The sequence below is a fragment of the Impatiens glandulifera genome, chromosome 9, assembly GCF_907164915.1.
Source record: "Impatiens glandulifera chromosome 9, dImpGla2.1, whole genome shotgun sequence".
NCBI lineage: Eukaryota > Viridiplantae > Streptophyta > Magnoliopsida > Ericales > Balsaminaceae > Impatiens > Impatiens glandulifera.
In genome coordinates this window covers 3,805,676-3,819,229 of record NC_061870.1, presented here as the reverse complement: position 1 = coordinate 3,819,229, position 13,554 = coordinate 3,805,676, and positions in this window count along the sequence as shown.

The following is a 13,554-nucleotide window of genomic DNA, read 5'->3' as shown; positions in this document are numbered from 1 at the left end:
ACTACATCATCGAATGTGACACTGCCAAAGAGGTCTGGGACAGACTCACTCAACTGTGTGAGGGCAACGAGCAAACCAAAAAAATAAGATCATGGTTGCTACTCAACAGTTCAACAGCTTCAAAATGCGTTCTAGTGAAACAATGAACGATTTCGACACCAGATTTAGCAAGATCGTCTCCTCTCTGTCCATTCGAGGCAAGACATATAGCAACCGGAGCTTGCTATCAAGGTCATGCGTGCTCTTCCAAGAGAATGGGACATAAAGACTATGGCGATGAGAGAATCCAAAGATCTTAACAAGATCTCTCTCTTTGATCTCTTTGCTGACCTGAAGGCCTATGAGTTCGAGCTGAACTGTAGGATGGAAGAAGATCAACTCACGTCCGTTATCATTGCCAAGGCACTGGTGACTACTGAAGAACCACCAACCGCTCCGGATGTGAAGACAGCGGCTCATCAGCTAAACAACGATGCCATGTCTCTCTTTGTGAAGAAGTTTGGCGACTTCATGAAGAAGAGCAACTCTAACTCAAACTCTTCAAATTCTAATGATAATAGAAAATCTAAAGCTAATATTACTTGTTTTAACTATGGTATTAAAGGTCATTATGCATCGGAATGCCGGAAGCCAAATCTTGAAGATGCCAAGGATGATGGAAAAGAGATGAAGGCTCTTATGGCTGGTGACGGAAAGAACAGAGGAAGCAGCCGTGGATCGTACTTCTCATCTAGTGAAAGTGATGAAGAAGACGTGGATTGCTTCATGGTCAGAGAAGATGAAGAAGGAACTCAGGAGACTGAGGTATTTGATTTTTCGTCCGAAAGGTTTTCAAGGGAACAACTGGTAGCTGCACTAGATGACATGGTCATCGAGTACAGGAAGCTAGCAGAATCTCTTAATGAAACTAAATCTTCATCGGATTTAAATAAACCAAATCTGTCTAAAGAGGAAGAGTCAAATGATTTTGAAAAGAAGATTGAAGAGATCTCATCTGAGAATGAGAAACTCAAGGAACAAATTCAAACTCTTTCATCTAAAAACAAAAGGCTTAACTATGTTGTCAGTGTAGGGACAAGATCTGGTGATGCTGTTAAATATCAGATTAGAATGTTGAAACCTGCTAGATCTAGATCCGGATTGAGATTTGATAGCAATGACCCTAATCTGTCCTGCAAAAAGTCAAAACCAAATGACAAGTTTAAGCCTATAAACTTTGTCAAAGTGAGTATGACTGACATTGAATATGATCCTATTTATGAAGAAGTTGTTTTCAAAAATGAAATAGTTTATGTTCCACCGATTGTCAACTGGCTTAAGAATAAGCTAGAAAAAGCTAATAAGTCTGGTAAATAAAAACCTGACTTTAAGTCAAGGAGTTTTAAAAGAAAACCTTCTTCAAAAGTCAAAGGATTAGTGGCTAGCAGGAAGTCATCTGCTAAATCAAAATCTTATGCATTAATCACAACACAAAATGGGAAATCCATTAGAATAACTCAAATATGGATTCCTAAGGGACTAATTGATCGAGGAACCAATTAAGTGTGGGTACCAAAATTTGTAAATAGTTTATTTTGTAGGTGATGCAGGAGGATAGCAGGAAGGAAGCTAGAACAATACTCCTTTGATTACATAGCTTGGAAGATCAACAATGGCATTTTCCATTCTGGAAGAATAAATGTTTTTATTTGTTAAAAATGTTTTTGGTCTTTAGACCACAAAAATTGTTTATTAAACTCTAAATGTCCATATTCATAATGAGAGGAAAAATTACTTTGGAAGTAAAGATACTCTCTAAACGAATATCCTTAATTGGTCTAATTAGACAAGGGTGTCTAAAAGAAACAGTATGTACTTAGACGTATTTTTGCTCATAATCCATACATCTAAGTTTATATGTTGAGGTATTATACCTACGCAATCAGACGGACACGTCTAATAGACGTTAGACGTTTTTACGTCTTGAGAAAAAAGATGCTCACGTCTAATAAACACATGTCTAACACGTGGTGTTTACGCGGAATTAGACGTACACGTCTAATAAACATTAGACGGATTTTTATAAACACGAATTAGACGTATGCGTCTAATAGACTCATCCGTCTAATAGACGTTGTGTTATATGGATTTATGGAGTAAGAAAAACGTCTAACTACGTGCCGATTAGACTGATCAAGGACATCTGTCCCACGTTGAGAGCTATCTTCTTTTCCCGCTCAAAACATCAAACAGTTATCTCTTAAAAACATGAAGACACGTGTCTATCAAGTTAGAGAAAATGAAAGATATACCCTCATTTTTAATGATGATTTCTTGAAAAAGGACGTCTAACATTTATTAATGGGCCATACCCCTAAAATAGACGGTTATTCTGTATATCCCTCTTTCATCCAAATAAGGACATTTCTGCATGAATTTTAAAGCTTCCAATCTCTCAAAATCTCTAAGAACCCTAGCTTTCTTCTCAATTCTCTCACTAAATTTCTCTGAAATCCTGTGTCGATTCATATTCTCTCAAAAATGGTGAAGAAAATCACTCTCGGTCACTATACTTTGCAGGTGGATTTTCTATCGGTGTATTCATTTGATCAACCGGAGGTGGTGAAGATGTTCCAAACCCTAGAATATTCTAGGTTAAGGAAGTATCTGGGCGGACCGTTCATCTTATACGAAGACGAAGTTCGCGAGTTCTTCAAAACGACAACTATGGTGGATGATTCCATCGTAGCAACCGTCAACGGAACAAATATTTCTTTTGACGAAGCAGTTTATGCGGAGTTCTTTGAACTTCCGACGGAGGGTCATCTTTTCGACTTGATTCTCTCTTCATAAATCATGGAGGAGATGAAGACAATTTTCTCTGCACACGGTTTGAAAATCCATGTGAATGGATCCAAAAAGGTATTCAAACCGTATTTCATTCTTCTGAACGACGTGGTGGCGAAGGCACTGCAAGGGAAAGCTGGTTCCTTCAATCTCTATAGTCAAGACCGTTTTGACTATATGTGTTCTATTTAAAAAGGGATCCAGGTAAACTGGGCTCATACCCTTTTTCAGAATCTATGTTATTATATCTGTCAGATGAACAAAGAAAGTATTACCTATGCGGCTCAACTGATTCACTTGTTGAAGCATTTGGGGGTTCCCGTTGGTGAACCGGTGCAGATCAATTCTCCACGAGTTTTTACTACTCTTACAGTGGCTGGTGCACTGACGAGGTTGAAGAACAACCTTAAATCTGCATCTGGTGCTTCCAGTTTCTAGACCGGTGGAAAACCTTCCACCCGATCCAAGCCTTTTGCTTCTGTTATGTCAACAGGGGCAAAAATAACCAAAACGGTGAATGAATCGGAGGCCAGTTCCTCTAGTCTGAAAAGTCCAAACCAGAAGGACTATGAATCTGTTGATTCAAGGTTGAAGCAAGGTCCAGGCGTACTTGCTGCAACTCCAATGTCATCACTATCCACTCCCTCAACCTTTTTGAGGAAACCTTCGACGTCTTGTCCCTCAAAGGAGAAGAAGATAAGGGCGCCCCGAGCGTCTAAATCTGCAAAGGTGAAGTCCTCTAAATCTTTGGCCGCTGTGCCTAAATTTGATGTTCCCGTAGTGGAACAAGCTGAATCTGTATTCTCTCATTTGAGAGAATCTGCTGAAGGGCCTTCTGTTGAGTCAGCCGGTCCATATGATGAAATTGTTGACAGGGTTGAGTCTCCTGTTATTCAAACTGATCATGTAGCCGCCTGTGATACAAAGTCATTGCAACCAGAACAAGGCATTGTTCTTACCCTTGTGGCTGGTGAACCCATTATTCCTGTTCCTAAAGATTCTTTGGTAGTCGGTAAAGTTGTTTGTATGGAGCTTCCTGTTGAGCTCTATAAGAAACCACAATCTGTTTTTGAACTGTTGCGCTCCAGAAATGGGACACGTGGAATCGTGATTGGTGAACAAAAACCCGCTACAAAACCCGTAGAGGTTGTTGGAAAAGGAAAATCCATTGCAATTCAAGCTCCTGAGAAGGTATATGAGGCAACAGGTATCGTTGACCTTATTTTGGATCAAGTTAAAGTTCTCACTGCTGAGAAATTGGGAATTTATGAGTCCTGGCCCATGGAGAGGCTGTCCTCCAAGTACAACGACTCTCTGTCAAACGCTTCCATAACAAAAGAATGGAAGAAGAGGGTGGAAAACGAGAAGAAAGTCTTGAAATGGGCAAGAACTTCAGAAGTTGGTGAGGCTCTGAAGAAAAGAGAACTAGTGGAAGCTTGCATTTTTGGAAAAGCTCTTTTTCCAATTTTTGAAGCCAGGAAAGCTAACTTCAATCCTTATGTAAAAGGATCTGATGTTGAAGTAAAGGTATTGAAGAAGTTGAATGATATTCTGGACAGTTATGTCTCTGTTGCTTCTAGACATATTCATGGCGCCAATTGCTCTGGTGCAGAACCTCTCAACGAAGAAGAAGTTATGGATATTCAAGATGCTGATAATGATGCTAATGAACTAGATGTTGCTCTCCTAATCGAATTCGGGAATCTTTCTGCCGAAGAGAGACGCATTCTAGATCAACCCTTCCAAGAACGTCCGAATGAAGAAGAAGAAAATGTGAATGTTCAAGAGTTCGAGCAAGCCTTGAGATAAATGAAGAAGACATTCCTGTGGAAGATGTGACTGAGGAGGCTTTTAATGCTCCTATTGAAGAAAATGTGATATTAACCCCTATTGCAAGAACAGAGGGTGTTCAAGAGAAATTGGCCGAGGATACTCAGCCAGAAACTGCCAGAACTGAGGGGGAACCCTCCAAAGAAAAAGACGATGAAGAAGAAAGTTCTTCATCTGAGGAGGAACAGGATCTGCAAGCAACTTCTGTGAAGCCCCATTTATTTCCCGACACCGTTGTGGGAAGTGTTCACGAAAACATCAACATTCCTCGTCACTACTCTGGAAATCTGCTTGAGAGATTTGAGAGGGCGGAAAAAAAATGAAGAAGAAGAACGAGACAAAGCTTCTAAGAATGCCGAAATGAATCAGTCGGAGCAATCCTTACAGGTTCATAAAAACTTTGAGCCTATTCAAAGTATGGCAGCAGAATCTGAAGAAGTTTCGTCTCATGAAGAGTCATCTGTCGGAAGAAACAAAGTGCTAATATCTATGAGGTCTATGATTTCATCAATTCATAAGACCATGTCTCAGACAATGAACTCAAGGGAAGAAGAAAGGAAGAGCTTTCGCAATATTTTCAAGGTCCTTATTGAGCTGGATAACACTTTGAAGAAGAACACATATGAGACATATATCGCAAATGTAAACTTTTCAAAGTTTGAAAAGGATCTCTTCAACCGTCAAAGTGAATTATTGGACATTGAAAGGCAATTCAATGATGAACGCCACAAGGAAACTATGGAAGAATTCAGTATGGTGAAGAATCAGATGGTGGAAATCCAGGGTTGCATTAATAGAAATAATAATGAACGCCAAGAATTTGTTGACTCTATTTCTAGAAGGTTTCAAGCAAAGGAGGATGCAAAGGTCAATGCTGAAGGTGCTCAACCTCGACCAGTTCAAGGAGAATCAAACAGAAGAAATGATGGCGTGTCAACTGGCACAAGATCCAGGCGAGCTCCAAGCACTGATGACAATCCTAGGCCAACTAAGAGAGGTGGTGGTCGAAGTGGTGGTGAGCGTGGAGGTCGAAGTGGTGGTGGCCAGAGTAGGCTATTCAATGTCGATCAAGGTGGACGTGCCAGTGGTGGTGAACGCGGTGGAAGATCAAGTGCAAGCGGTCGTGGTGGTCGCGGCTATCCTCCCTTCTTCAACATGCTTCCCGGGCAAGAGACAAGTCCAACCGATCCTCGAGTTAAAAGGGAAGAACAATGATTTCTCTTCTTTTAACTTATTTAACTCTTATGAACAATTGTCTTTGATGGTTTCTCGATTACTGGTTTTTGGATGAATGATATAAGTGAACAAGGTTTTTGTTTATTTGTATTATGAATGCATGTTTTGATATATGTATGCAGGTCTCAATTTCTTCATCAAAAGAGGGAAATTGTTGGGTCAAATTATTTTGACTAAGTGTTGAAATAATTTAACCACTGATATTTTGATGATGAAATAACTTATGAGTTTTGATACAGGTGTATTGAGACAATATGTTTTAAGACTTGGATCTAATGAGGGTCATTGCATAAAATTGGACTTACAGTCTAACTCATCGGAGTTAGACGTGTAGTCTAATAGATGTAAAGAATTAGACGCAAGTCTAATGAATACACGGAATTAGACGTAACTCTAATAGAATTAGACGTATAGTCTAACTCATCGCAGTTAGACGTGTAGTCTAATAGATGTAAAGAATTAGACGCAAGTCTAATGAATACACAAAATTAGACGTAACTCTAATATGTTTGTAATTAAACGGATAGTCTAATTGATATTCGGAATTAGACGTACAGTCTAACTCATCAGAGTTAGACGTGTAGTCTAATATATTTGTAATTAGACGGGTAGTCTAATTTATGCGGAATTAGACGTGCAGTCTAACTCAGTGGAGTTAGATGTGCAGTCTAAAAGAATGAAAGTTAGACGTGCGTCTAACTCCTTCAGACAAGTCTGAGGTAGAACCGGAATTAAACGTGCAGTTTAATGGTTATTGAATAATTAGACGTGTGGTCTAATTAATGAAAGTTAGACGTGCGTCTAACTCCTTCAGACAAGTCGGAGGTAGAACCGGAATTAGACGTGCAGTCTAACTCAGTGGAGTTAGACGTGCGTCTAACTCCTTCAGACAAGTCTGAGGTAGAATCGGAATTAGACGTGCAGTCTAACTCAGTGGAGTTAGACGTGCAGTCTAACTCAGTGGAGTTAGATGTGCAGTCTAATGTTTAATGAATAATTAAATGTGTGATCTAATTAATGAAAGTTAGACATGCGTCTAACTCCTTCAGACAAGTTTGAGGTAGAACCGGAATTAGACGTGCAGTCTAATGGTTATTGAATAATTAGACGTGTGGTCTAATTAATGAAAGTTAGACATGCGTCTAACTCCTTCAGACAAGTCTGAGGTAGAACCGGAATTAGACGTGCAGTCTAACTTAGTGGAGTTAGACGTGCAGTCTAATCATTATTCAATAATTAGACGTGTGGTCTAATTAATGAAAGTTAGACGTGCGTCTAACTCCTTCAGACAAGTCTGAGGAAGAACCGGAATTAGACGTGCAGTCTACTCAGTGGAATTAGACGTGTAGTCTAATGGTTATTGTAATTAGACGCGAGTCTAATTCTATTAGACCAGGCGGTCTAATAGACGTTTTTCTATTAGAAGGAGATGACTTATTTCATTAGACTGATTTTCACAATCCGTCTAACCGAAATACGTCTAATGCTTAGTTTAAGAAGTACGCTTGAATCTAGCATCTCACCTACCCACGTGCTATAGCTGTACCCTACTTCAGCTCCACTTTCTAGTGAAGATTAGTACAACAGTTATACGCATCCAATCAAGGAATGCCATGTAAGAGAATTTTCCTCAAATTACTTTTTTTGCAAGTACATCCCTGATGGAATATTCGGCGCACTACCAGTTCTGTACGGCCACGATCCTTGTGCTCAAAACCTATTGTGTACAATGGAGGCTTTCCAATGGAAGAGTGCCACGTATCATTCTTGAAGTTTCGACCGTTAGCTCCTGCTCAGTATTTAACCAATCCTAAGGACAACGGACGAAGCACCGGTTACTTGCCAATCTTGCTTACTGAAACTACAGAGAATTCAAGCCTTTGAATATTGTGAAGCTTCTTTCTGATTGTACTATGTGTGAATCGAGAGAGAGAGCTAGAATCAAAACACCTTTAGCTGAGTGATATTTTTCATCTTGTAATTGAACAGAAAGTGTTTTGTTCAATAGTGAGCTAAGTGTGTGTGTAAACTGTATTTGATTCTAATCATATTATAGTGAATCCTTCCTATGGTTGGAAGAAGGGGTGACGTAGGAGAGTTTCTCCGAACATCCATAAACAAACTATTGTGTTCTTCTTTTCTGTCATCTTTTCATATTTCATCTTGTGCTTCAAACCCATGTAAACAATTCCACCTTGAATCCGTTTCAAGTGTTTACACAAGTTTGCGTAGAATAGAAAGCGAATTAAATCCATAACAGGATTTCTTTCAAACCGTTTTTCATAAGCCTCATCCTTAGCCAGACCCCCGTCTCTATCGATAAAGCCGGTCCTATCACAAATAATATAACCGAACAATTGCGGAAACAAAAGAAAATAACTAAATACCGTAAACGCACGATTTATAGTGGTTCAAAAAAAAAATACCTACATCCACTTTTGAAGCACAAGAGACTCTAAACATTATTATTAAGAATGTTATAGTAGTATTACAATGATTCTCTCATAATGAAAGCTCACACACAATTCACAAGGAAATAATGATCAAAAGGAAAATACTTGACTTTTTAAAGTGTCCAACCACACTTTTATATATGCTCCAATTAAGTTAATATCAATATCCTGTCCAAAACACTCACATAGCTTCCAAAATATTTTATTATATTTTCCTAATTATATTTCCATATCAAAATATCTATTTTTTTACGTTAATCTTATTTTCTAAGATCAAGATTATATATCAAAATATATAGTTTTCTTTTGTTGAATATACTCTTTCCTTGTACAAATATTATGTATCATAAATAAATCATAGTTGTAATATTGTAATCTATTCTTCACACAAATATCATATTAAAATAATATTGATATAGTTTTTATCAATAATTTATACCTATTAGTATAACATACCAAATAATACCCAAGATATCTTCAATAATATTGCAAGCAAGACTTCTTGACAAACATTATCAACACAAAATATCAATATTATATGTTTAAGAGACAAATGTTGTAATGATAGAAGTGATAAATATCTTTTATTTATCACTTCTATCATTACAAAATTTGTCTCTTAAACAAATAATTTTGATATTTTGTGTTGATAATGTTTGTCAAGAATATATATATATATATATATGATGTTACAAAGAAATTAAATTATAATATACATAATAACAAAAATACCCGAGTAAAAGGTTGATTCGAGGAAAGTATTTAACATATTTTTCTAAAAGAAGTTTTAATATTTTCTCGTGTGATGAAACTTACAGATGAATGTCTCCCATGGTACCTAATAGTAATTCAATATTGTAATTATTACACATCAAAACTAATAGTTATTCAATATTGCAATCATTACACATCGAAATAAATAGTAATTCAATATTGTAATTCTTACACATCGAAACTAATAGTAATTCAATATTGTAATCACATTCAAATTGAAAAAGTACGTTACTTATATGATCAAGTATCTTCCGTCCTTCTAGATTTCTTCTTAGGAGTGAGTCACAATTCCCGTCTTTAATGTCTCTGATTTTCGCTTCTGTGCAGTCCCTTCTAATGCGGGTATTTTGAAAGTCCTCCTTGTGGATGATAGACTGGTTTTCAAACCAGAGGTCGTGCCAGAATAAAGTGCATTTCCCGTCCCCTAGCCAGATGTTATAAAGATCTGCAATATCGCTTCTTAGTTTAAAAATCTTTTTTAGAGACTAGCTCATACCTTCATGAATTTTGCAGGTCCAGATGCTGGTTTTGTATTTCATAAACTTTGTATGCACCCATTTGATCCATAGTGACTCATTATTGCGCTCCAAAGCCCACAAGTGTTTGAAGGTGAGAGCCTTGTTCCACTCGATACAGTTCTTCAAGTTGATGCCTCCCTCGTCCTTCGGTTTGCAGAGAGCAGTTTTTCCTCTTCTTCCACTACTGCCACAGATAAAGTTCCTCATCAGTGTATCAAGCTCCTTCATTACCTTCTTCGAAATGACCATTTGCTGCGCCCAATAGCCAACTATGCCCATGACCACGGTTTTGATAAGTTCGATCCTCCCTGCATAAGAATGTTTTTTCGCTGCCCAGCCAGATATCGTGTTTTTTACCTTTTCAATTAGCGGCTTGCAGCGTGAGATCTCGATCTGCTTCGCGGTTAACGGAATTCCTAATTACCTTACGGGAAAATTGCCTTCCTTGATGCCCATGATGTTGAAAATGTCCTACTTCGTTTCTTCATTCACGCCTCCATAAAATGCCACACTTTACTTACATTAATAGTTTAATTTGTAACCTCAGAAAAGAACATTAGTGCAGCCCTATTAGTTTTAATGGAATCAATGTCTGCGTGCGCTAGAATGAACAAATCGTCAGCAAAGCATAAATGGGTTACCTCCAGTTTTAATGGAGCAAAACTGGAATATCTGTAGAAACTGGAATTTACCGTTTTTTAAACTCACTAAAATTGAAAGCAGTGTAATTAGATAACACATTTACGTTTTTAACTTTTTAGCTTGTATTCAGAATGTTACGACTTCAAAATCATTCTAGTCTTGTCTAGAATAATCTCTTAAACTCGTAGTTTTTTTCACATTTTTGGGAATTTTTAATAAAATGACGCCTAAGTCGTTTTTAAAAAAAAAAATTGAAAAAGAACCTAAACTATAATTAATTAGGATCAAATAAGAATAGTGTAAAGACAATGAATTAAAATAATTAATTAAATATTTTTCTAGAAAAACTAAAAAGTTTGCTTCTTGTAAGGTTCAATATAAAATACTTGATTGAAAAAGATAATGCAATTCTCCAATTGATAACGTCTTTTTAACCATAAATCTCTTAAAATAGAAGTAAAATTATTTAATGCATTCAATTGCATTTTCATCCATTGTATTTGAAATGTTTAAAAGTAATTGTATTTGATTGAAAATTTTCTAATTTATATATTAAAATTAATAAAAAATTAATCTTAATATATTAAATTATTTTATACCAATTAAATGAATTTTATAAATAAATTAAGATTGTCTTCTTATCTTGTAAGATAAAATATTTAAACTTAAGAAGTCTCATTTAAGTCATTTAATTTAAAGATAAGACTATAATAATATCATATTATATTATATATATATATATATATATATATTATAAACATAATATATATATATATATATATATATATATTTGCGTGGGATAAACACATTATCTCCATTTTAATCTTGGACTCACCCATTCTATTGTCGCTAGAGCCGGCCCCGAGGGATGGGAGGCCCAATACAAAATCAAATTTTGTGACCCCAAAATAAAAATAAATATAATAGTTGTACATTTGATAAAAACAAAAATATATTAAATATACAAATTAAATATATAACTAGATTATTGATTTAAGAAAAGAAAAAAAAATACATATGGTGGTAGATATTAATATGCTTTTGAAGCCTTCTTTAATAATATTTTTGATATATTGTGTGTGTTGTTTCTATAATAAAAAAAAAATATGATAGTTATTTTAAAATGAGAATAGATTATGAAGATAAACATAAGAAGAATAAGAACACATAAAAAATAAATTTTAAAGTATGAAAATGTAATGATAAAAAAAAATTAAAATATTAGAAATGAAAAGACAAATACATTAATTTAAATAATATAATTAGGATTAGTAATATAAAAGAGTTATAATAGAGATATATAGAAAATAACCATAATATTAAGGATAAAAAATATTATTGAAATAATAAAATCTGTTTACAATTATAATAGGGAAAAAATTAATATAGAAAAAATTAATATATTATTATATTATATATGATAAAGAGAGAAATAAGTAATATATTATTATATAATATGAAAAGAGAAAAATAAATATTTTTATATATAATAGAAAGAGAAAAAATTAAAATATTTTAATGAAATAAATATAAAAAGAATATGATATTATAAGTTAAAATAGATACTTTATAATATATAATTAATAATATTATATTAATTTTTTCTATATTAATTTTTTCATATGCAATTGCATTGGTTGCATTGCCCTTAAGTCGGGCCGGACCTGATTGTTGCCAAGAGTAATTCCAATTGTATTAATACACCTTCACTTGTATAAGGCGATGAATACTCGTATTCTTTCAAGAAAAAGGTTTAGAAGTTGGCTGCAATTATTCTTGAATTCACATTTCATTTATTTAATGAAAACACCCTACATGGTCAATTTCAATAATAAGAAACATAGTTAAAATTTAAACAAGAAGAAGCATAATTCACATATTTGGGAATGTACTTATTTGATTTGTTCAAAGAGATAATTTATAGGTGGAATCAAATCCAATCTATTGTGTCTTAAGCTTCAAATTAACATTACTTATTTTCAGGCCGATTTGTATATTAGTCAAAACTAGTTTAAACATTAAAAATCTTAACCTAACAATTTCTCCCCTTTTGATTATTTAAACTAAATTATCAAAAACAAGGTGAGTTCATGATTTAAATATAATCTAGGTATTATTGTAATCTAAAAATCCTAAAAATATTTTTAAGGTAAAAAACTTAGACTTGGGAACTGGCTTCGTGAAGATTTCAGCCACTTCAGGCTGTTGAATGTGTTGGGTCAAATTATTTTGACTAAGTGTTGAAATAATTTAACCATTGAAATTTTGATGATGATATTACTTATGTGTTTTGATGCAGGTATATCGAACTCATATTTTATTAGACTTGGTTCTAATGAGGCTCATTAGACCGATTTTGTCATTAGATGCATAGAATTAGACGTGCAGTCTAATGAATGCATAGAATTAGACGTGCAGTCTAACTCAACGGAGTTACACGTACAGTCTAATGAATGCCTTGAATTAGACGTGCTGTCTAACTCAACAGTGTTAGACGTACAGTCTAATGAATGCATAGAATTAGACGTGCAGTCTAACTCAACGGAGTTAGACGTGTAGTCTAATGAATTCCTGGAATTAGACGGATAGTCTAATATATTTGGAATTAGACGTGTAGTCTAACTCAGCAGAGTTAGACATGCAGTCTAACTCAGTGGAGTTAGATGTGCAGTCTAATGAATTGTGAAAGTTAGACGTAAGTAAAACTCCTTCAGATAAGTCTGAGGTAGAACCAGAATTAGACGTGCAGTCTAACTCAGTGGAGTTAGACGTGTAGTCTAATAGTTATTGGATAATTAGATATGTAGTCTAATTAAGTGAAAGTTAGACGTAAGTCTAACTCCTTCAGACAAGTCTGAGGTAGAACCGGAATTAGACGTGCAATCTAACTCAGTGGAGTTAGACATGTAGTCTAATGATTAGTGAATGATTAGACGTGTAGTCTAATTAATGAAAGTTAGACGTAAGTCTAACTCCTTCAGATTAGTCTGAAGTAATTGTAATTAGACGTAAGTCTAATTCTATTAGACTAGGCGGTCTAATAGACTCTGTTATTAGACGGGGATTTTTAAATTTCATTAGACAGATTTTCACAATCCGTCTAACTGAAATACGTCTAATGCTCAGCTTAAGCAGTATGCTTGAAGCTAACACCCGCCTACCAACGTGCTATAGCTGTATCATACTCCTGCTCCACTTTCTAGTGAAGATCAGTACAACAACTTTATGCAACCAACCAACGAATGCCACGTAATAGAATTTTCCTCATAATACTT